Source organism: Leptidea sinapis, chromosome 4, assembly GCF_905404315.1.
Source record: "Leptidea sinapis chromosome 4, ilLepSina1.1, whole genome shotgun sequence".
NCBI lineage: Eukaryota > Metazoa > Arthropoda > Insecta > Lepidoptera > Pieridae > Leptidea > Leptidea sinapis.
Window position 1 is genome coordinate 1516996 of NC_066268.1, and position 16991 is coordinate 1533986.

General features: G+C 34.4%; 1 protein-coding gene across 1 annotated transcript in view; it reads right to left on the reverse strand.

Annotated features, from left to right (window-relative positions):
• Positions 1 to 16991, reverse strand: part of LOC126980016 (NACHT and WD repeat domain-containing protein 2) — a 270439-nt gene that overhangs the window by 253251 nt on the left and 197 nt on the right. The gene's annotated exons all lie outside the window — the stretch shown is intronic.

The following is a 16991-nucleotide window of genomic DNA, read 5'->3' on the forward strand; positions in this document are numbered from 1 at the left end:
GTCTTAGTAGTCCATTAACTGCGCTTGCTATGGCGCCTTTCAAACTAAAACACAAATACTCAGTGCTTGTCCGCTGACGTTCTATAAAGAACTATTCTAAGCCTAATCGCCAATTAAAGGTTCGTCAAAAATGTCCGAGCGTCAATGTAGGTGGTGCATGGTGTAATAGTTAAGTGTGCACAGGCGATTATTCCGTAACTATTACAAATATTAAAAACTTTAAACTGATTTCGTAAGTATGTTACCTAATGAGTAAAATGACAATAATCTATATATATATATAAATGGATTGCTGTTCGTTAGTCTCGCTAAAACTCGAGAACAGCTGGACCGATTTGGCTAATTTTGGTCTTGAATTATTTGTGGAAGTCCAGAGAAGGTGTAAAAGGTGAACAAATAGGAAAATGCTGCTAAATTAATTAATAATAACAAATTTGTTTTTCCTTTGATGTGTCCATACATAATTTCTATGAGAGAATTTATTGACGCACGGTTTGACAGTTCTGCTGTGAAACAATTTCATTACGACAGCAGGGTGCATATTTTACGAAGTAATTTTTGATGTTATGATATATTATTGACAAATTCATATAAAAACATTATTTTATTTATTATATACAGAACAACGTCTGTCGGGTCAGCTAGTTTAGTAATAACAATAAAACGAGAAATATCCAAAAATTTTACATTAAACATTTAGTACGAGACAGTAGAAAGGTTTTAATTTCCTTATATAAGGTGGAATAGTACCTACTCATTTTACCCTTATCATTTTATAATTATGTATGATATGATGTTGATGAATTTCAAGTAGATACACGTGTTTCAAATCCAATGTAAGGTCTATTTAATGGACCGATGAAAGCAATGTTTCAAATGCGGCATTTACAATAGAAAAAACGCATTATTGGTCTATTGACAATCCTCGCCAAACTACTGAAGTTAGAGCTCGGGTACGATTTTCAATTAATGTGTGGTTTGGTATTCTAAGAGATCGGATCGGAACCTTAATTGGACAGATTTATTTCACCTTTGTACAAAACGATATGCTAAGTCTCTTAGAACCAATTCCAGATGATGAAAGAAGGTCGATAATTTTTCAACAGGATGGAGCACCTGCACATAGTACAAATGTTGTAATGAATTTCTTACGAAACAATTTTAATGGCTTAGTAGCCAATAATAATGCAACCCCTTGGCCTTCCAGATCCCCGGATCTCACTTCTTCCTATGGGGATTTGTCAAAGACCACATGTAATCTGAGAGAGTTCACAGCCTAGAAGAGTTACAAAATCGTGTACAATTACTCCGCAAATTTTAAGGAAAAATCATTTAGAAACTGTAAATAGTGCTCGTCATTCTATTGCACAACGAGGACGTCAATTCGAAAATCTGCTTTAGATACAAAATTTTGTACTTCTAAGAAATAAAATGTATGGGGAGTAATTAATGTAAAATTTTTGGATATTTCTCGTTTTATTTTAAACATGTTATTATTGTAATTTTACTCATTAAGTGAAGAACTTTCGACATCAGTTTAAACTGTAATAGTTACGGAATAATCGCCTGTGCATAGTTAACGATTACACTCGGTATACATATAAACTTATACAGATAACATTAAAACAATTATTCGGATTAACACCTTGTTTCGTGGCTGTAATGATCAAAGTATTGCATAAGTTTATTAGAAGTGGACGCAAACACGAGACAAGAACATTCTGTTGCAGCAAGTAAATATTTACCAAAATGATTAAAAACGTCATGTTATTTACACAATTGTGTAAATTTAAAAGGGACACTAACTTGAAATACGACACTCCATCCTTTTAAAGTTTAGATAAACTGTTATTTGTACAGCTTTTCACTGAACACTTCGTCATTGCGTGGCGTTGTATTCAAAGCGCGGTCGAAACACAACTGAACGAAAACCCTGCTTATCGACGCGTAGCCAGAGTTTTGCTTCAGACAATGATTGTGAAACTAGTTGTTTAATGAACGCAAATGACTAGAAGGTAATGTAGTAAAAATTATAAGGTAATCACACAAGAATACGAATAAGAACATTAGGCGGTACTACATTATAATAGACAGGGAGTACCTACCACTAACTTGGTGAATGTGTTTGTCGTCGAACGTCGTTGTTCGAATATAAATACTATTAGATATACGATTTAAGACAATTTTTTAAATTACACAAATAAAACTGATAACAAAATTTTAATAAGAATTAAAAAGAGGGTTAACACTTTCAAAAAAGCAAAAAATTGTTTAGATTTACAAGAACGACATCACAAGTCAATTTCCTAATATCCAAATATTAGGGTTGAGCAGGTTATCAACTGTAAAGTAGATCCTGTAGATGAAGCCACAACCTGAGAGTTGAACAAAGCATACAAGATTTTATGACGATACATCACTCGAACGGTTGGCTCATTTGGAAAGAGCGCTCGCACGGAACGCGAGAGGCCGCGGGTTCGAGTCCCGCATCGTTCATAAAATTTTGTTTTCAGTTTTATTTGTGTAATTAATCCCATAAGTGAGGGTTATCACTTTAAAAAAATACAACAAAAGGATTTTTTAAGTTTAATCAGCTGCTATTTTCCAGTACAAAAAACTGATTGCTTCTCATTTACGAACTGTTAAATTTTCTACGTATTTCGATATTTTTTATTAATTAAAAATGAATGTTATAGTGGGAGGCGCCTTTGCACAGGATGCCGGCTAGATTATAGGTACCACAACGGCGCCTATTTCTTCCGTGAGGCAGTAATATTTTTATCTATACAAAGAAGCAATTAACATTGGAAATCTCTTTTGCCTGTTAAATTAATTTTGAATCGTCGTTTTTTACTTAATGGCTCAATCAGACCTCTCCGATAAAGGCAGTTGTAATTAAATCGTTCATAAAAGTAATTATGTTTATTTTTCAATCGTTTGCATTAACTTTACGTTATATCACATAAACACTTTTTATATGCAACAATTTCACTATCTGTTCTTTACCAATTGAAATCCAAAAGTGGTATAATACAATCTCGCTGCTTCTTTTCTTTTCTTGCTGTAATTTTTGCGTGTATTGTATTTGCAAATTTCGAATGAAAACTGTCAATTTACTATTGTATCTCAATCTCTCTTTTTGCAAGAATTATTGTGTTTCGGTCTGAAGGGCGCCGTAGCTAGTAAAATTACTGGCCAAATGAGACTTAACATCTTATGTCTCAAGATGACGAGGGCAATTGTAGTGCCGCTCAGAATTTGTGGGTTTTTCAAATATCCTGATCGGCGCTGTATTGTAATATGCATTGCGTATCAATTACCATCAGCTGACCGTCCTGCTCGCCCTGTCCCTTATTTTCATTTAAAAAAAAGGCAGAGGAAGAAGTAATAATATTATCTTTTGGAATAAAATATGTTACTTCATTATCCAGAAATCAACACGGTAGTAGGTAGTATCCAACATAACAGGGTCAACAATTAACCTATAACCCACGGAACCCCACGCCAGTCCCGATCCCACGGCAGATGTGCACTGCAGGACACGTGCGATGACTCATTGACTTGCGCAGGCGCAGGTACAGTCGTGCGATAATGTGCTTAAATTACATTTTTATTTGAGATTATTGAAGTTATTCTTCTTTAGACGCGATATGAAGAAAATATGAGAGTGACATTTTAAGGCTTCATAGGATACATAATAGCTTTAAGGGTAAATGTATACACTTCTACAATAAAGTCCCAGCCACTGTTCAGGCATTATCTATAAATAAATTTAAATGTTTTATAAAAAATGGCTCTGTCGTAAATCCTATTACTCCACTGCTGAATATCTAAATGATCGGACAGCCTGGGACTAGATTGTGATTATTTTATAGCGACTGTACAATATTGTATATTTTTATTGAAAAGAGCGCATAAAAAAAGAATGCTGGGAGAGTTTAGAGAGCCGCTTCTTCTCTCTCAGAGCGCCATTTGTTTCCGAAGCGGTAGTAGTATCTAGTAGCATAAGAAATGACATCAAAAAGAATTCTAAAGGAATCGATTCTGAGAAAATAAATGCCTTTATGCCTTTAAGATTTCCTAATATTTTCTGACGTTTGCGTCATTCGTTATTTTTTTTTTTTTTTTCGGTTTTTTCGTCCATTATTAGGACAGGCAAAGGGTTCAAGCCCATACAGCCGTATTCATTATTTAATGATTAATTATCAAAGCCATCTTTGCAAGATTTATACAAAATTATTCTTTCTAAAAACGTAGAATAGCACGAGGAATAAATCATTTTAATGATTTATTCGTTAGGCCAAAGAATGGCCTAACGAAGTAAAAACTTATATAACTTATAGCTTCTTGCGCGCATTAGTACACACACACTTTTTTTTTCATCAAGTTTTACTTCAATTATTGTCCTCTTTTGAAAAAAAAAAACAATCTTAACCATTCAACATTTACAAATACTCTATTTTTGTATAAATAAAGTGCCTTATGGAACTTTTTAACAGTGAACTTTTAAGTTGAAGTTTGATGAATTTTAACTTGAAATTAGTTGAATTGTTTTGAACGCTATGATTGTTTTATCGTTTTGTTAGCACATTTTTAGGGTTTCGTAGCCAAATGGTAAAAACTGAACCGTTATGGATTCGTCATGTCTGTCTGTCCGTCCGTCCGTATGTCACAGCACTTTTTTCCGAAACTATAAAACTATACTGTTGAAACTTGGTAAGTACATGTATTATGTGAACCGCATTAAGATTTTTACAAAAAAAAAAAAAAAAAAAAAAAAAAAACAATAAATTTTGGGGGTGTACCATACCCCATACTTAAAACTGAAACTCAAAAATTCAGTTTCGGACCATACCTGAATTCATTGGTGTTTTTTTTCTCATTTTACTAACTGTAAAATAAAAACGTAATTTATATATGTTCCGAAAAACATTTGAAAGACGTTTTAATTATTTATCTGACTAAAATTTTCAAAAATTCTAATCACGTAATTTTTCGCCCCAATGGGTAGAGAGAGATACAATGTAAATTTTTTATTTGATTTTTTAGTTAGTAGTCAAAAAAATATTTCACACTTCAGAATTAAGTAATTAAGTCTTTCATTTCATATGAAGATTCTCACGATGTATATTATATAACACATTTCAGGTTTAAAACTATTAGCAAAACACATAATATTTTCCGTCGTGACTATTATCATACAATCTTATTAAGAAGGAAACATACTCGTATTTTAAACGAAGTAATTAAAATCATGAACTAAGGTGCTATGTGCACAATCATTCTTTATCTATTTACAAAGCATATTAGCATTTTATCGAGATGCAAAGTTAGCTCAAGGTGACGCTGATAAGAGAGTCATTTATATTGTTGAGGCTTTTGTCCAACTATGTTCCTTTGTATGAATTAACGAACATAAATTAATATAAATATTCGTAAGACATCGAATTATATTATAAAATATGCATTCGCATAAAGAATAATTTTATATTCTTCCATGGGAAAATAAATTTATGTGTAAAAGCATATTTGATCAACATGGGTCAAAACTTACTCCCAGTAACTATGCTGCAATGGCTGAGATTTCACTCTTTTTATTCGGTTATCACCGAACACACATACAACTCAAAATTTCTGAAGAAAAAAATAAACACAGATACCTAATGGTACATTTAGACAATCTCGCCCCATTAAAACACAATATCGAAAGACATCATTTTAGATCAACGCACTTCGAAAACACCTCCCTTAAAGTCTCGCCTAGTATCGGAATACTGGGTCTCGATATCTCGAGCAATCGCTATATCCGGGGTCATTTGGATGGCAAAGGCAAATTGGCTTCGAAGAAGCTGAGTCTCATATATAGAGCACAGCAATACTTCAAGCAGACCCATATTCTAGCGCTCTAAAAAGCGCAGGTCTGATCGCAGAAAGAGTATTACTGTCTTCTCTGGTCACGCACCCTAGTATCAGCTCGAACCATCGAATCCAGTGCTCTGTGAACGGCCCGATTACCTGGCATCGCTTCATTGAATGTGTTCTACCGAATCCACCGAATTCCACCTTCGCATGACATGCAACAAAATAGAATATCATCCCCATCAGGATATGTGGTGTTCCTACTTAGTTCAAGGAACTTTCTTCTACGTGCACCCAAGCTGTGGAATGAGCTTCCTTGTGCAGTTGGAACGATACGACATGAGTACCTTCAAAAAAAGCGCATACACCTTTGTTAAAGGCCGGCAACGCTCATGTGATTCCTCTGATGATGCAAGAAAATATGGGCGGCGGTGATCACCTAACGTCAAATGAGCCATGCGCTCGTTTGTCCTCCTCTTCCATAAAAAAATTTCTGGTGGTGAAATTTGCCTGCTGTTATAAAAGCGAACAAATTGTCTGAACACTCCCAGTTGTATATTAAGTACTCTATGCAATGCCAAAGAATCAAGCCGATCGGAGTAGACTTCGAGATCGTCGATGATGACTTGAGTCGGTCTTGGCTTTTATCCGTCAAATGGAAGGAACTGGCACTTATAATAACACAAGCTAAAATTTTCACAATTTTTTTATTTATTTTGTAAATGTTTGAGTCTAAATAGAAATTACTCAAAAGTTAATCGAGGAAAATAATACTCTGGCCGGTCATTAATGTAAACACAAAATATTTACTTACGTTATTAATTGTTTTTGTCCAGTATAAGGGATGTGGCCGTTGCCATGCAACGTAAACCTCAACAATTAAACCAACATCAATTAAAACCTTGCGTACATCCCTGCCGAAACATAATATTTATAGTTTAAATTATCAGCTATACTCAATTAAGGTTAATAGTATATCAATGTTATAGTATTTATTTTAAATTTATTTTTCTGCTTGAGATAGATATATTACACAAATGTCGTATCGTTTTATTTTCCTTAAATTTTTTTCTTTAATGAAAATAACGAACGAGACGAGCAGGACCTTCATTTGATACGCCATGCCCATTACAATGCAGTGCCGCTCAGGATTCTTCAAAAACAAAATAATTCTGAGCAGCACTACAATTGCGCTCGTCACATTGAGATATATGTTGTTAAGTAGCATTTGCCCAGTAATTTCACTAGCTACGGCGCCCTTCAGACCGAAACACAGTAATATTTACACATTTGCCTTGTGCACTACGTTTTTTTTTTTTAATGACAGGAGGGTGTACAAAAATATAAATTTATTTAATTTTAAATGTTGTAGGAATGTATGTTTGTTTAAAAATATATGTGGAAGTAACTGGAAAAATCAAATAACATATTACTAAATTATCCTGCGATAAAAAAGTACTTAATTATTGCAATTCTTGTACATGGACTCATTGGACTGTAATATAAAAAATGGCGAACATTTAAAGGCCCCTATATGTAAGTTATTAAAGAGGGGTGAATTTGCCGATAAAAATGCTTGAAAATCTAAATTATTGATTATTATCAAATATACGAATTCTCGAATATTAGAGTTGCCATCTTTTATCAAATTACTTTGTAATTGGTTTCAGCTAGCACAGACCAGAGAAGACTGGCAATACTTGGAGTGTGCCTTCTCCTGTAGAAGGGGTTCTTGCAAACATAAACTCAAACATAAAGAAAAATAATACTTTAAGTACCAACAATTACACAAATAAAATTTGAAAAACAAAATTTTATGAACGATGCGGGACTCGAACCCACGACCTCCGGCCGCGGCGTTCCGTGCCGGTGCTCTAACCAACTGAGCGTTGAACAAAGCATACAAGATTTTATAACGATGCGTTACTCAAACGGTTGGCTCAGTTGGTTACAATGGTTGTTGCAAAATAGCGATACATTGGTAGTGATGTGTTCTGATTTGAGGTGTGGGTACATTGTATGGAGGGTAGAGGAGTTTAAGGAGTATCATCTCATATAGGAGAAAAGTTGAATAAGGGCCCAGCTGTATGTAGTAAATAACAGTTCAAAAACCTTCAACAATGGCGCTGGTGTAGGCACATGGTATGGTATGAATGTACACATGGTATGAATGTAGCAGTTGTAGGTGAACTTAAGGTATGCCGAGTTAAAATTTAAATATTATTTTCGACTAATGTAGTTAATTATTGAAAAGTTTGGCTTCTTTTAAGATTTACCCTGATGCTACTGTAGCGCCACCCTAATTTTACATTTTGACGAACACTTTTTGATATACACAAATGATCCTTACCTCTACCCTCCACCTTCTACTGGCGTACTAACATTGATTGAGTCAATCAATCTTAAGTATTGAAACTCTACATATTAAAACAACCGACGGTAAAGAAAGCTATAGAAAGACAAAAAGTACGCGTGGCGTCGAATTTAATAGAGAAGTGACGTATCTGTGTTATTTTTATGTAAGTTAAGTACTTTTTTTTTGCAATGTTTTGTTATTCAAATGAGCAATTTGCCTTTTATGAACTCATTCAAGGCTATCGAAAAGATATTAATATTTATATAACAATTTGTCTGCGAGTGTACATCGCCTACAGTACGGCGCCTGCTAGCCGCTTCGCATCCCACCAATAATTATCCAATGTAGGTCATACGCCCACAAAGACCGCGTTGTTTAGCACACGCCAATGTAAATAGACCCGCCTCCCACCACCCCGCGGTACCACCCGGCACGTCTTCGAGGAGCTCGCTGGCAATTGACGGCTCAATGTAAACTGGCTTGACCTCTACGTAGAATCCGTTCTTCTGTTCTTTATTCACTATTCTAGAACGTGTAATTGTAATAAATTGGCAAAGTCTATGCAAAGGAAAGCGTCTGACAGCCAGAGGTTTGCAACATTTTATGTTGACCTCATTTCTATTTGATAGTGAAGTTTTTCGGGAAGATTTTTTGGATTGCAGGCGGTAGGAACGCAAATAAATTTTGAAGATTTAACCGAGCTAAATGTGTAATACGTTATGTTAAACCAAATAAAGAAATAGATAACTTCCAATGCGAGGTGTTCCTTCAGAGAAACTATCTTTCACGTATAACCAAACTATGTATTGGACTTCCTTGGTATTGGAGTTCCTGACAAAATAAAACGTACGACCTCACATAGCCAGCAACGCTCCTGTGATTCCACAACACATGGGCAATGGTCATCGCTTAACATGACCATAGGCTCGTTAGAAAAAACAGTTAATTTGTTAAAACAATACAACTATAAATGTTTCAACAAACATACTATATAATATATTTTTGCACAAGCGCCTCACTTCTGCACGAATATTAATAATGTCGTATCAAACTAATATATCTCAAGGCGATATTATTAAAGCACCTTTCAACGGGGCTTTTGTTTAGCTCCAAGATAATAAATGTCGACGACTCTTGCGATAAACTAATTGCTGATAGGCTGTTACAACTACAACTTGGAAATAAAGTGCCAAAGGTTTGTGTTTTAGCAAAGTTCTAATGAAGAAAATTGAAATAAATCTTCTTAAAAATCATTTTGATTTGAAACTCAGCGAAAAGTCCATAATTATCCAAATCTTGTGAATTTTCACGAGTGTAAATTATTATATATATATATTTGTGGAATTTATCATGGCGAATTCATGAGGCAACATCCCCTGACGATGCCTCGTGTAGAGGCGAATCACGTGTCGAATTGATTAAAGACTAATCTTAGTGGAATTTACACTCAATTAAATTTACACCATTTGTACCACTATTTAAAAGAAAAATACATTGTCAATGAAGTATTTTTTTGTGAATGAATAATGCTAATCCGCAGCGGAGACCAATCCTGAATCTAAAATTAAGGATTGGTCTCTGCTGCGCTCCAACTAGTTACCGTAGTACCTAAGAACAATAGCTTTTTTATTACGGCAACTTTTAGATGCTTGTGTGCGTGGCATCTTGATACTCAATGGCATCTTTAAAATTATTACAACTTACGCTTCGTGTTATTTTACATTGACATTAATAAAATACAAAATAATTACTGATGGTATGTGATCCCAGTATCTTTCTTATTTCTTGTAGTATTATTTATACAAAGTTTTACTACGCAACCCGGCATTTTAGTTTCAATTAATTATTACTTAACAGAACTTTTGCCACGCCAACGTCACACATTGTTCGAGACAGGCTCGCCAGTTTTGGCGTAGTATTAGTTGCCGCACTTTGCGACTACGCCTGCGGTATCTAGTTAGAGCGCAGCGTAGAGCAATCCTCAATATATGTAATAGTCGAAATTATTATGGAACAATGAAACTAGAAAAGGCGTGCTTGTGTCAAAAGTAAAATAATTGGTAGAACGAGGTATGTGTTTTTTATATGAAAATAAGGGACTAGACGAGCAGGACGTTCAGTTGATGGTAATTGATACGCCCTGCCTATAACGATGCAGTGCCGCTCAGGATTCTTGAAAAATTCTGAAAAACTGCGCTCATCACCTTAAGACATAAGATGTTAAGTCTCATTTGCCCAGTAATTTACTTAATTCACTAGCCACGGTGCCCTTCAGACCGAAACACAATAATGCTTACACATTACTGCTTCACGGCAGAAATAGGTGCCGTTGTGGTACCCATAGTCTAGCCGGCATCCTGTGCAAAGGAGCCTCCCATTGGTAATGTATGTATTTAGGGGAAGTTATAAAGTGTATAAAACCATCGAATGTCCTTGACTTATCGTTTGCGTACTTAACTAAGTAATACCATTAAAACATAGCATTGATAATTCTGTATCAACCCGAATGCAAATGTATCTTTATCCGCGTACGTGATATGATTATTAACGAGAAAATACAGAACAAAGGTTTTTAGTTTCATACAAAAATCTATTCACACATCATTCAATGCTAGAGCTCTATTGGAACATAACCTATAGATAACTTACATGTGTGCGTACATATTTTTATTTAATTCAATTACATATTCAAATTCAAATATTTTTTTTTTCAAAATAGGATGTGAAATCACTTATTGAAAGTCAAAAAACTACCACCCATTCCAAGATGAATGCGTCAGGCCTGAGAAGAATGGGCGCAACAAACTCAGTGAGCTTTTTTTTTCATGAAAAATATGTTTTACATTTAAGGTAACATTTACAAAGTAACATTGTACAATTAAACTTATTATTTAATAGCCTGAGGGCGGTCACTCCATTCCCAATCTGTGGTATCATTAAGAAAGTCATTTATGTTATAGTAACCTTTACCACACAAACGGTTTTTAACAATTCTTTTGAATAACGTAATACTTTTGAACATTTTCTGGGATCCTGTTGTAAAAGCTTATACATCGCCCCACAAAAGACTTGCTAACTCGACTAAGTCGAGTAGTAGGCATTATAAACTTATGTCTGTTCCTGGTGTTAACATTATGGTTATGACAGTTTCTGGCAAATTCACTTATGTGCCTATGAAGATACATTACATTATCAAGAATATATTGAGAAGCAACAGTCAAGATGTTAATTTCTTTGAATTTTGCTCTCAATGATTTCTTAGGGCCTAGGTTATAAATAGCGCGAATAGCCCTCTTCTGCAGCAAAAATATTGTATTAATGGACGAAAGAGACAAATCATCTGATAGTATCATCATCATCTGCTGGACAAAGCCCTTCCCTAAAGATCTCTACGATGGTCGGTCCTGCGCTGCCCTCGTCCAACGTATTCCGGCGATCTTGACCAAATCGTCGGTCCATCTTGTGGGAGGCTTCTTCTCATATAATGGTCCTATAATCCAGAAATTCCAATAATGAACCCGTTAATTAACACCGTAATATCATACGTTTTTCCTCAAATTTGTTTATTTTAATATATATAAATTACGTTACACGTTGTTTGACCGCGATGGACTCCTAAACTAATGAACGGATTTTAATGGGGATTACTTCATGGTGTGCAGTTTGGTCCAACTTGAGAGATAGGATAATTTTTTATTTCGATTTGGGACCCATAATTATTTTTAAATATTTGTTTTGTATGGACATTTTTTCTAAGAGAGAATTAAGTGTCGGTTTGACAGGTCCGCTGTGAAACAATTTCATTATAGCAACAGGGAGCATTTTTTACGAAATAATTCTTGATGTTTTGTAATATTATTGGAAAATTCTACAAAACAGTATTTTTTTTATGATCTATAGAACAACGTCCGTCGGGTCAGCTAGTAAGTCTATATAATACACAATACACTTCTACACGTATATGACCAAAGAAATTTTATTAGCAGAGACTCAAAGAGTGAATAAGAAATAAAATTTTGGAAAACTATTAAGTTAGCGATGCGATAGAACTAACACGACATTTAATACACTGAAAAGGTTAGAAGTTCACGGCGGTAATAAGTAACCTACTTGCCAGAAATGGGTGAAAATATATAAAGCACAAAAATATATTTTCTTTTTCAAAACTGATTGCTTAAATATTTTGTTTAATGCAAATAAATTACTAATAAAGATTATCCGAGAGAAAAACGGCGCAGTGTTCTTTTTAGTGCTCGTCAAAAAATTTTATTTACATACATAAATAATTGCTATAGAGAATAATAATCTAGGCGCCTCACCGTTTAGATATATTTAGAGGTCTTTTTATAAACGCTTTAAATTTATACAGAGTTAAAGAGTGAGCATTATGTAAGAACTTTATAAGTGTATACACACTTTATTATAAAAGTGTAAACATACTTTATAATAAAAGTGTATAAATACTTTATTATAAAAGTGCATCAATACGTTTTTATGAATGTATTATAATTTATATAACATATTCTAAGAGCATAGATTAACAAGACCGGCCGCGGCGCACCAACGTTAAGGGCTCACTTTAAAAAAACTGGTATATATTTTTCTTATCATACCACGGTCTGCTGAAAGATTATTGATTCCTCATTTTAGAGCCACAGCCGAAATGCAATTATAGTAAATTTCCTCGATAGAAATTCAAACTTGTAGTTTGATTTCCTACTCCAACTACAAGTTTTTAACATTTGGAGTTGTTTAGTTTTATACTAAGTACATTGTCTAGATAGAGCCTTTTCGTGCTCGACAACCGATGAAAACAGGCCAGGTTTATTATTTTATTGTGACTGACAAGCTATGTCTTACACTCGCGATTTGTATGTCACTTTGTATTAATGCGCGTGCATTGCTCTAAATACAGGGTAACAGTCAACCTCAATTTTTCAAAGAACGCTTGTCACTTTTGCCCACTTGGTATCCACCTGGTATTGGAGTAACAGGGATTGCGCTTAAGCCACGCTTTTATATATCTATATATTTTGTATGCATTGAAAACCTGATTGATAAACTTCAATGCTAATAGTAAAACATGAACGGTTTCACTTACGACTAGATAAATACTTCCACTTTTATCAAAAGACATTGACAAACTAAGTCAATAACTCATAGAGATTAACAGCTACATAATAACCTCTTTGTAGTCCAATATTAAAATGACACAATTGTACAATACACGTCAAAATGAAACCCGAACTCGAGTCTAGATGACAAATGGTTTAACTGACGCATGTCATCTGTCATTGTTGCACGGAGTTTATGAAAAATGAATCTTTGTAGATTTTAATACGATGTTGTGTCCGAAGTGTGGTTTGTTAAACATGTATTCGGGGAATGGATTTTGGCCGAGTTTTAGAAAGGAGGTCAAATGTTCATATTTTAAAATCAGCCATTATCGGACATTTATTTATTTATTAAAGCCTATTACAATTACGGCGCCTATTTCTGCGCGAGGCAGAATTATGTGTAAGCATTACTGTGTTTCGGTCTGAAGGGTGCCGTAGTTAGTGAAATTACTGGGCAAATGAGACTTAACATCGTATGTCTCAAGGTGATGAGCGGAACTGTAGTGCCGCTCAGAAATTTTGGGGTTTTTCGAAAATCCTGAGCGGCACTGCATTGCATTGTAGTGGCGTATCAATTACCATCAGCTGAACGTCCTGCTCGTCTAGTCCCTTATTTTCATGAAAAAAAAAAAGGCATTACTTATTCATTTACAATATTTTTTATATATCATCCCACAGCTGGGCAAAGGCCTCCCCATCTTCATCCATTCGTCCTTATTGTTTGCTGTTCGGGACCATAGCAATTCGTTATTTACTAGATCATCTCTTCTAAGTCTATCTCTTCTTCTTTTGGCATCTAATGTTTGTTGCTATACTGCTCCATCTTTCGTTACTGGCCCTTGATGGGTAGGACACACCCAATTCCATTTTGTAGTTTTTGCGATTCTTATTATGTCTTACCCCCTTATTCATAATAGTCTGCTAACTTAAAGCATTGCTAATTCGCACTCTGTCTTTTTCTATTGACCTAAGTCAGAATGAGAAAAAACACTCCTAAGCGGCTGTTTAAAGTTAGCGGATCATTATGAATAAGGGGGTTTTAGTTTACTTTTTTTTCGTATTTCATTCGTCGTTGTTTTGTCTTTTAATTTTTGATTTATCATCGGACATGCAAGGGGTTAATTTGATTGTATGTGATCAGTGATCACCTTTGCTCATTACTTTTTCTTACATTCATTCTTTCATCGACAACAAAACTACATAACGAACTACTTTGGAGATGTTCATATTTCCTATACGTACGTTTTTAAAATTATTGTGTGGTCTTATATTAAGGTGATAAGGTTTTAATAATTGTCGTGTGGTGGTAATGGTGTCGTGGAGTTGTCCCAGGTACTGGCTCCATTTAGTGAAGGTGATGATAGAAGGTGATACATCCTTTTCGCGACTATACGTGGAAGATATGGTATGTACTTAAGGCCGGATTTAGGGCTCCACCAAAGAGGGGCCCCTACAATAGAGATTACAGAAAAAAAATTCAAATTCAGATTAGTAGGTAGGTAAACAACTTGTCCTTTGACATTTTTCCGATTATAGTTATATGTTTGTGAAATTATAAAAAATCTATTGATAGGTACTTCTTTTCTCGACTTAAGAAATTTGGGGCCCGGGGCTTCCACTCCTTGGTTGCCCCAAGGCCTCAAGATCTCTTAATCCGGCATTGTATGCACCACATATTATATGAATATACAGTAGCCAGAAGCGATTATTTACAGTATGTCGTCAGTACATTACTCCGTACTCGATCATTTACGATATGTTTTAATCATTACCAATAAGCATTTGGTATCTCCACACGCTCTACTCAGTTGTTCGATAAAATTGTATGCATTTCAAATATATACCTATATAGATATCAGGAGTATTCTATTGAGCCGAATGTTGTAAAGATGTTTAAAGATGGAGAACAGAGAGCTCCCGTTTCAGGTCTAAATTAAATACAGTGACTGTGGTCAATGGTCATATTATAATGAACTTCAAATACGTGTATATGAAGCAATGGGGTTGCGGGTTGGATTGGGAATGTAGTCATCTGGAGACATTTCTTATTTTTATTAGTTTGTTTAAATAATAATCCAAAGAGGTTACAAATCGTGAACCACTTTTCTTCAGAAATGAAAACTGCTGTATAATAAACTTTTTCTACATTATCGATCGAATTTACCTAAAATAAAAACTCTAGGGTTATTTATGTACCATAAAGTGACCCTCATTTTCTTCCGTTATTGACTGACCTAAAAAGTACGATAGAAATAAAACGATAAAGCCTTTTGTAGAACTTTGATTAGCCTAAAATATTCAGTACTTTTAAATCAACAAAGAATTTCATTTGTTCTGTTGTTCGTTTTTGAAAATAAAATATTTTAGAACAGCACAATGAATGAACGCTGCACATCCATCTTATTACTCAACAACTGAGAAATCACAGGAGCGTTGCTCCTGCAACGCTCCTTTGAAATGGATACTGGGTGTGCCCAGGTACACTCTGAACCCTTATTGAACTTCAATAACTACCACCAAATAAACATATGGATTACAATGTAATATCGTACTAATAACATTTAAAATTAAAGAGCCTGATGCCTGATGGTGTCCGCTTCATTCCCAGACTATGGTATCATTAAGAAAATCATTTATGTTTTAATAACCTTTCCCACACAAAGATTTTCAACATTTTTTTTAAATTTCGTAAAACATTTGTTTTGAATTTTTCTCGGATCATATTGTAAAAGCATATACATCGCCCAATAAACGACTTAACAACTCGACTTAACCGAGTAGTAGGCATAAGAAGTCTATGTTTGTTCCTCGTGTTAACATTATGATTGTCACAATTTATTTGAACAGATAGAACATTACCAAGAATATATTGAGATGCAACAGTCAAAATGTTTATTTCTTAAAAAATTTCTCTAAATGATTCTTCAGGATTAGGTAAGCTTACTGTATCCAGATTGTGACAAAAGGATATGAGATTGTTGCGAGTAGTACTACACGCATAAAAATAATCATTTTATAAGTTACGGTATCCGTAGAAAAGCCTTTATTAAACATAAATTACTTTCATATTTAAATAACTTCTCTGTTCTTCAAGAGATCGAAACGTAGTCTTCATTCTGCGGGATGATTAAAATCATTCAAATTTTAAAATCGAATAATAGCATAATAAGTATTAGATAAGTACATTGTTGTATTTAGTTCAATATTTATTGGCGTTGCTCTGGAAAACACACAATAAATACTTTTTATATAAACAATATCTTAGGCAAGATCTGAATAATTTGTGTTACTCCGCATTATCGGAGGAACTTTCCTTGCTCAGCAAAGTTCGAGGAAAGGAAGTTAGATAAGGAACTGGTGACTTCACAGGAACAAAACCTTCTTTGATCGTATCACTACTGAGTGTCTTTCTTATTTATTACGTAACTATAACAAATATCGACGAATCAAGAACATAACAACTTTGCCATAAAAGAAGAGTACAATTTTCCAAAGAAGTTTGCGGTTATTCCTATTTTAATTCGAAATAAGTCTTTACGAATAATTTAAATGATTATGAAAATTTTTACCACACCGCAATCTAATCAATCTTGTACCAAGGAATAAGCCCCTTTTTATAATACCACAATCGCAATAGAAATATATATAAAACATTTTAT